This window comes from Alligator sinensis, unplaced genomic scaffold, assembly GCF_000455745.1.
Source record: "Alligator sinensis unplaced genomic scaffold, ASM45574v1 scaffold112_1, whole genome shotgun sequence".
NCBI classification, from domain to species: Eukaryota; Metazoa; Chordata; order Crocodylia; family Alligatoridae; genus Alligator; species Alligator sinensis.
The window spans coordinates 2438589-2447941 of NW_005841892.1; the positions used below are offsets into that span (position 1 = coordinate 2438589).

At 38.2% G+C, this 9353-nt stretch overlaps 1 protein-coding gene across 3 annotated transcripts in view; it reads right to left on the reverse strand.

The window, feature by feature from the left end:
* Positions 1–9353, reverse strand: part of CSMD3 (CUB and Sushi multiple domains 3) — a 1313655-nt gene that overhangs the window by 1173648 nt on the left and 130654 nt on the right. The window lies entirely within an intron of this gene.

Below are 9353 nucleotides of genomic sequence, written 5' to 3' on the forward strand. Positions count from 1 at the left end.
GCTGGCTTATTTCCTATTTGTGTTCCAGAGATCCCTGATGGGATTTCTAGAGATCCAAGCCAAGCATAACCTGCCAATTCAAGTGTTAAAAAAATCTTCATCAAGTAAAACTTGGCTAAACCTTTACTTCTAAGAAAATGTAATAGAAAGAGAAAAGTCAGGTTGGGAGAGCTACACCTAGCGTTATTACTTGTTTGGACTCAGATTTATAATAGCATGCATGCCTATCACAACTTAATATTTTGCCAAATATTGGAAGTTGCACTATGACCAGACAGAGGTTAAAGGCTCTCCTTGAGGCAGAGGTATGGAAAGGGAAAGAACAATGACTTCCCTCTCCCCCAAGTAAGTCAGCCTTGACTTTGGCTTCTTAACATGCCAGCCAGTGCCGCGTAGCTGACATTGAAGGGCAATCTACACCATATAAAAGTATTAAGGATTATTTTACTCTTCCTTCTCAAATAAGAATGGGGACTGGGGATTGAACAGCAACTTAAAGTCATTATTCAGCTCCTACTTGCTCCTGAAGCAGAACAAGTATGTGCTGCTCCTTTCTCAAGGATAGTTAATACACCACACATACTGTCGTATTCAGAATTATTTTGCTAGTTTAACCGAAGTCAGAGTGCTATACAGGATCTGCATAATATATCACAAAAATTTTCATCTTCTAAAGATGTATATAAATTAAGAGAACCAATGCAAGATCAAGGGATAATTACTACTAAATGAGGAATATTAAGTATAAGGCTATAGCTCCCATTTTCATCCTAAGGAATCTACATTTCCTTTAATGGATACATCTTAATTTCCCCTCTCGTTAGATTGTATCAGATGACATTTATTTGCTTCTAGAAAAGCAAAAATAAACTAATTTTGATTTGATTAGTTATGCTCTTTTGACCTTTAAGATGAGAACATGCCAACAGGAACTATACACCATGTGCTTTAATCTCTGTATTCAGATGATAATTTATTCTGTAATACTTTTATTTGAACTCTTCACCTTTGATGGCATACCTTTAAAATATTCAGCATAGAAAATAGAGTTATTAATTGACTGGTTCTCATCAAAAGTTAAAAACATCTAAATTATTGAAATGAAATCTAATTAATGATGAAATAACTTGCAACATGTATACTGTGGTCTATTTCATCTGCAGACCTTTGTCACACACAGAATTCCAAATGTAAGTACTGGTTGCAAATTATTTATTTTTCTTTTCAAGAGAAGCTTTGATTTGGTTAAGGCTTGATGTTCTGCAAAAGCGGTAGGTCCAAACAAAAATGGAAATGCTTATTGAATTACATATGAAAGTGAGTACCACTCAAAATAATACCTCTTTGTAATTTATTTTGGTACAAAGTTTTATTCTCCATCAACATTTTTTAATGTTATACCAATTTTATATTGCTAGGATTTCATTGACTCAGAAAATATGATTGGAACCCTTCAGGAAGCTGTTTGTGCTCTCACCACTATTTCAAAATTTTCTCCCCATCATCATCACCTGCTTCTATCCAATGTCAAATGTGCACAGAGTTTGACAAATTGAATCCAAATAAATAAATAAATAAATAAAATAAAAGAATTCTTCATTGCTAACAACCCGTCCTGAACATCCACTGTTCTGTTGACTGCATTATCGTAGTCTGTATCAACTGCCCTACCCTTTCCTCTGTGTTTAACTTTCACCTCCTCTCACGAGGCAATGAATGCTTACTCTGTAACTAACTCTGTGTTTTTGAAAGTTCCTTGACTATGCTAACTTTGACTACTACAAAAAGGTCCTTTTTCCCCACCAGCTCTGCTCCTGGCCAGCCCATACTGTGCTTTCTCTCTCAGATGCCTGTCTCCTACCTTCTGAGAACTCATCTATTTTGCTTAATCAATTCTTTAGTGGCAGCTATCACCTCAACAGAGGCAATTTGGTTATATTAATTAACTCACACAAAAACCAGAACTAAAACAGTTAATCAATTATTAAGCATGTTAGTGAAACTTAACATAAAACCTTCCATTGATCGCTTCTGCCTGCTGCCTTCAGAGCCCTTCTGCTTGTTTTGTTTTAGGACTGAATTAAGCAAATAGGACTTGAGCTTTCCACACACACTCCGACTCCTTCTCATCTTTCTTCTTAGACCAGTCTTTATAACATATGGCCCATGACTTATTATATATGCCCTTGCTAAACACTTACTTGTCCTCAGCTTCTCCCTTTCTCTTCTTTCATCCACATCCTCTCCTCTTTCTCCCTATCGACCATACTCCAAAGTGCACTCCTTTTACTTTTAAACACTCATTAGCCATATCCCAATCAAAATGTTGCTCCACTCCCCTACACTTTCACCTCCAACTGCTTTGAGTAGTCTTTCTGTACATGTGACTCACATCCTTGGTTCTCCTTTATTGGCCAGCTACAAATGTTTTTTTTTTCCCCTTCCTCCCTCTATATTTGGGGTTCTCAATATGTCCATAACTGTTGATCTCCTTTCCTCATCAATATTTCATCCCCAGGCATTCTGCTTCTTTGGTTTCAGTCACCTTTTTATATGTAAGCCTTGCACATTTAACTTTTTTTCCTGAAACGTGAATGCAGCACATTTTTCGCCAGTTCCATTACCATATTCAAAAGAAACCTCTAGCGTTATAGAGGATCAGGGGGAGGGAGAAAGGAAAGTGGACTAGGAATCAATTGTTGTGTTAGTTCTACATTAACATTCTTCCAAGATAAACACACACACACACAATTTTGATATAATTTTAAATGCAACACAAGCATCAGAAATACACAAATCAGTTACACATCTCAACATGGACTAAATATATGTTTGTCACAAACAATAAGCAACAAAGAGGAAAAGAGAAAAAATGTAAGGAAAAAGAAAGCAATAGAAGATGAGAAGAGGAAATGTATAATTGTGAGTCATAATTTAGTTGCCAAAATATTCTAAGAAATCTCTCTCTACTGCACCAAGCACTTTTCACATGCCAAGTTATGTTTTCATATATAATACTTTCTTTTCTCTTCCTTTAATTTTTTTCCACATTTAGAGTAAGCTTCTGAAGACAGACATCAGTTCTTCAGTCCATAAAAGCATTAGCGATGCTCACTTCTGTAAGGAGTGCTAAAATCCAATATTTGCAAAAATCACTGGGCATATTTATTCTTAAGGGTGAATTCAAAGTTACTTTAATTAGACATACTGACATAATATTTCAGCATAATGCCTCCAACTGGCATTTCTCACCCACTTTTTCCTTCACGAACAAGTACTGTTGTTAGCATGCTTCCTCTCTGTAAAGCTCAATGAAAAGTGCAATTACTATGCTGACATATGGCTTCTCAAAAAAAAATAAACTCCATTCAATAGAAACCGATTTTAGGAATTTAGCTTCCAACTATTTATAACCATTTTAAAGATATATCAAATATTATAGTCAATGGCTACACTCAAAACAGCCTAGCAGAAAAATGGTCACCTGTTTCTCCCTGAAAACATATAATTTCCCCTTATCCCATATTGTCTTAACCACTATCAGTAAGTCACTACTATTATCACTATCACTTCAGTATATAGCAGTATATAGTAGCCTATCTATTCTGTTTAGATCATAGTAGAACCCCTACTCCATGTTGTAAAATACTGGTAGAAATATCAGTGGCCAAACTTCCAAGATTTTTTTTTCCATAACATCCTTGTTCAAGTATATTTAAACATTCTTAAATTACAAAAAACATTCTCAAATGCCTCTACAGACAGAAATGTTTCAAAATAGGCATCCCCTAATACCAGCTAGTAATTTAGAGTTCTCCACCTTCAGATCAGCCCCAAAAACAATACTTTAAAACAAAATTAATCATTAAAATATTCTGTGGCAACAGTGAGCTGTTTAAACAACTGTAGCCTATCTTCATCATATCCAAGTTGGTTTTTTTTCTTGTGTGTGTGAAAAGCAGTGGTAGAATATTGGCAAAGAACCACGCAATACTTGGATCCATTTAAAATGTTTTGAAAAATAAATGGTGTTATCACTTAGAAACTTACATAATTTTATACAATAGACTGTCTACCTCAATTAGAATAACTTTTGTATCTTATTATTCATTGCGCGTTTTTCGAAAATGGATATTAAGGCATTAAAGAGGAGGGCTTTTGAATTTGTTTTTGTTTAATTGTATCAAGATCATTCTACTGATTCAAAATCAACAGAACATCTTGAAACCTTCCTTTGTAAAAGAAAATCTAAAACATTCATTTTTAATCTTAACATGGTATTTGTATTGCAAGTGTGCTGTAGGACTCACAGTTCAACAAAATCCCCATGCACTATATGCTTCAGAACCCAGTTCCTGAGGGATCTCTGAACATCCCCTCCTAGCAAGACTCTTAGCTTCCTGTATTAGGAAGCACAAATATTTAGCTGCACAACAGCTAAACTACTGAAAAGTGAAACAGTAGTTTCATTAAGGCTACTGTTTAAGGCTACTTTTCCATTCTCTGCTAGGCAAGTTCCATGATCCTTGTATAAATCAACGGGATCAGACTATACGTTTTAGATCAAAAATAACTGTCTCCATGATGACAGGTCAGAAATCCCTGACCTATTCCTTCATCCTTGGTTTAAATGCAAAATAAAACTAATGAAATGCAGGAAAAAGGTTATGACAAAGCGAAGGCAAAAGTATCTTCTAAAGTAAGTTCTATAAATTTTGTAGTTTTTTTTTTTTTAAATTAAAGCTAAGATGACGAGAAACCTTAATTACAGTTTTTGTGCTAATTATATGTAGCAGCGGTACAGTTAATGTAATACTGAGTTTAGTTACATTTTATCTGAAACCCATTCATATACATACCAAACCTCTGCCTGTCAGTATAAAACTTGCTTGTTCATTAGATCTTGGGATGTGGAATTCTCTAATGAGATTTACACAGAGACTTAGTTACTCAAGCAAATGGCCCAGTTTCTATATATCATATCTGGTTATTTGGAATTCAGCAAACAGGCTTGGACAGCTGACAGATGATAGGATATTGCAAATCTAAGGCAGCCAGAGTAGCTACCTAAGTTAATGATTTAATAAATTTAAGAAAGTAGCATATTACTTCAGAAACAAACAGCTCTGAAGTACCCAGAGCAAGACACTTTCAAAGAAGAAAAGCAAAGATAAGGTTTTAAAAAAGTATAAGACCCAAAAAGTTCCCCTAAATATTAAAGTACAAGTTAAACATGATCAAACAAATACTCATGGCAGTTTGAAGTGAGCTTCAACTAGATTAAAAATTAAAACAAAGGCTCCCCATTAGAAGACTTGAGAAAGGATGAGAAGACACTAATTGAAGTTTTTGCCTACAGAATCAAACTAGGTAAAGCTCTACATGATCAACACTATTGTCACCAATTTTTTTTTAATATTTCCCATGGCCTTCCTTCCATTGAGAACAGATACCCCTCAAAAACAGTTCAGAATGCTTTAGATGTACACAATCTAAAATGACTGCCGTATAAAACAAATCTTCTCATGCATAAAGTCAGGATGGCCATCAGAAAAAACCAAATTTCTAATAACAAACCTAGAATTTCCTGATTTGTATTCTTTTTGAAAGTCACATCTTCCACGCTCTGCTGCAATTTACAATTGGAAAAAAAAAAAGTTCAGTTCTTTTTGAAAGTTTTACTGTGTCTAGCAAAATAGAATTTTCACCAACCTGTTATGGCTTTAAAAGGTTTAAAAGGATGCAAGTAATGGGTATGAACAAACGTTCACAAAACCTAGTTTAGGTTTGCCATTTGCTGGGAGGGTTAACTGCTTTCCAGGAGCAGTGCAGCAACCTAAGGTAAGTAACTTGAGGGGGGAGGAGTTAGGAAGGAGGGCAGGTAGCAGGTTTTGGGAAGGAGGTGGGCCCATGAGGGTTGTCGGAGTGTTAAAATAGCCCAGTCAGGGTTGAGGAGATGGTAGGAACAGCAACACCGTGGGGTTGCAGTAAGTGGCTGGGCTTTCCCAGCCTGATGTTGTGCTATAAAACTTATATAGGTGTTCATTAGGCCAAGTTAACCCAAGTCTATCTAAAACTGGTGAACTATCTTTAGACTGGGTGTGCCCTCTTAGGGCAGTCTAAACCCTATGAACCACTGCACAGCAAGCCATTTAGATTGACCTAGCCTTGAATAAGTTGATCTAAATGTAACACCTGTATGTACCCCAGGGGTGTAGGTTGTAGCTGTGTATGTACACAGTAACTCTAGAATATGACAGCTACAGAAGTTGTAATTTAGCAAGTACAGCTGCAGTATGAGATTAATTTGCAAGTGTACATGAATAAAATAAAAGGCATTAAAAATAGCATAATGGTATATGGAAATAGCTGTGACCAGACAATTTAGGAAAGGTAAATTGAGTTGCTGTCAAGATAGCAGATTATTAAAAGAAATAAATCTTAACTAATACAGAAAACAAAGTGCTTCCATTACTGTTACCTGCAAAGTTAGCACTAGATTGTAAATAATTGAGGACACCAGTTTCTTTTACTTTGCATTTTCATTGTACCCAGTCAAGTTCCCAATCAAGACCTTTCAGCTTTACAAATAGTAGTAGGCAATATTAGAACTGCATCTGAAAATACTGATGAAGCAACATTTCCTCAGCTAACATATTAGTGTGCTCAGCACAGTCAACAGAGTGGATTAAAAGGGGCCATATAAGCATTATCACTGTTACTCATATTTCTCTAGCCATTTCACACACATGAACTGGGGATCCTTATTACCATGTATGTGTCTTATAAACAAGTATGTTTTGTTGAAAATACCATAGTATTACAGGATTTCTCCTTCTCATTAATATATCTGTTTTAAAAAATTGCAAATTCTTTTGTAGTAAAATTTATGAAGCTAACTCAAAGGATCTCAAAATCCCAGGAGGAAAATAAATACCTACACTGGAATACCAGTCAAGCCAGCCCTAAAATGAGTCCATAGATACAGAGAATATGGTTTGACTGCAAGTGGTAGTAATTTATAACCTTTCTCAAATGTTTCCCTGTTCATTAAAAATGTTGTTTTCACCATATTTCACTGAAACAAATATAAACATATGACATATGCCTCCCACTTTCAGTTTTTCACCAAAACTTCCTTTTTGGACAATATATAATAAAAAAGTTTTTCAATAAAATAGTTTAAGTAAATTTTAGCATTAATGTATTGAACAGCTATGCCCACAAGATCAACAAATATCAGGGACATTGTGTTAGGTACAGTACAAAGAGGTCATAGGAGATATCTTTTGCCCCCAAAAGTATGCAATTTAATGCCAGCTGTAGAACACTGCTCTATATCCATACTGGTTATTAAAGTAATAAATGTTATACCATATATTCCCATACTTGTGATATAAGCATAGTTCTTTATGAAGTATGAATGAGTTCTTTTGCCTTTTTGTGTTTTCATTTGCTCATAAATTTCCAAAAAGAGTCACCTTTGAGCTGAATTATATCTTTGAACTAGTTTTATGCAGGAGGTCATACTGAATGATCACAATGGTTCCTTCAGACTTTATGATATAAGAATCTGAGGATAATTATGATTGTTCAATACTTCATCTGCTCCTAAAGCAAATAGGATTTTGCTTTTGTTGTAGGTTAACCATAAGCAAAATCCCAGCAGCCACTCTTGGTTTTAGAAATGGTGAAGGAAAAAAAAAAATAGCTTTTGCAAATGAGATTTCCAGCATCCAAAATGAGCACTGCTTTTGTATATCAGTAAAGAGCATCTTCACTGTTGTTATTATTTATATGAACTAGACCACTTGAATTTACACAGCAGGATACATCTGTAGAGGTATGTGATGTGCAATAGACAGACCCAAAGGCCGCATCTAGACAAGCAAGCACTTGCCTGTTGCAGCATATCAAAGCAGTTTGATATGCCCTGCACCATTGGGCTGGGCCAGCTCCATGGAGGCAGGACCTGGCCCAGCCCAAGGGCATGTAACTCTTCCATGCAGTGCCAAGAGCCTGGGTGACAGCAAGAGCTAGCCTGATCCTGCCTGAGGGTGCACACCGGCAATGTGTACCATGTGAAACCACAGAAGGTCTCTGCCAAGAGTTGGCTACGAGTGCTTTGACAGCCGCTGCTGCTCCTGCAGGGGTGCTGTGCGCCATGCGGGGGGGAGGGGCAGGTGATCAGGGGACCCATCCCTCCCACATAGTCCCTTCCACCGCCACACAGTCCCCCTATACCCACAGTCCTCCCCACCCCCATACAATTCCCACCACCCACAGCCCCCTACAAACCACATCCTCACAAACCTTATACTCACCCTTACTCACAAACCCCCACAGCCCCACAACCCCACCCCCACACTCTCACAATCCCCACCCCCCACAAATCTTACACCCTATGTACCCAGCTGTCAGACAAGATGAGACCTGCTGGCAGGAGCCACAGCTGCAGGGGCAGCTGCCACACTTCAGCCCTGCCCCATGTCCATGGCAGTGCTGGGACATGTGGCCCCAGCCTGGGGGTGGGGGAAGCTCCTGGTCCCAGGAACCACTGAGGGGGAAATGGACTGGGAGTAGGGGTGGAGGTGGAGGCAGGGATGTGTGTGCGAGTGATAGATGGGGGTTGGGGATGAAGAAATGCTCTGGGTAAGAGAGGTCACCAGAGCCTGCCTTAGAGCACCCCTGCCCCGCTAGAGCAACCTCTAAAGGGGGAGGCCGGCATGGAAAGGAAGAGGCTTGCCCAGCCCAGTCCCTCAGTCCCAGTCCCAGGAACAGTATGAAGATTACTGGGGCCTGGGCACAGGGAGCAGAACAGCAAGGGCTGGTACTGCTCAGAGTCACAAAACAGCAGGTGGGACAAATGCAGCTGGACTCATGTCCTGGTGCTGGGACAGAGCTGCTGCTGGAAGGGAGCTAATGGGGATACGTAGGGGCTGTGGGTCAGGAGTGAGGGGCACTGGTGGGGCTGTGGCTTGGGACTGAGAGGCAAGGGAATGGCAGGGACAGGGCACTAGCATCCCAGTGCTGCTCAGTGTCCCACATCCTGGTGAGTAAAGGGAGCAAGGGTAGCTCTGATTTTTTTATGAATAAAAAACCAAAAGGAAACAAAGTGTATAGATATTTAGAATTCATTTTATTATGATGATAGAGGCACTGGTAGGCTTCCAAATTGCTTTAAAATTGTAAATATATCAAGAAAACATTGCCCAACTGATCTCTCTCTATATAGTGGCATTTCATTTTAATTGCAGAAGAACATGGATTGTGTGTCTTTTAATGGGAGTGGGGAGGGGGTGGGAGTTATCAGAGAATTTGCAATTTTTAAACAGGAAGCGCCAGGATTCCTG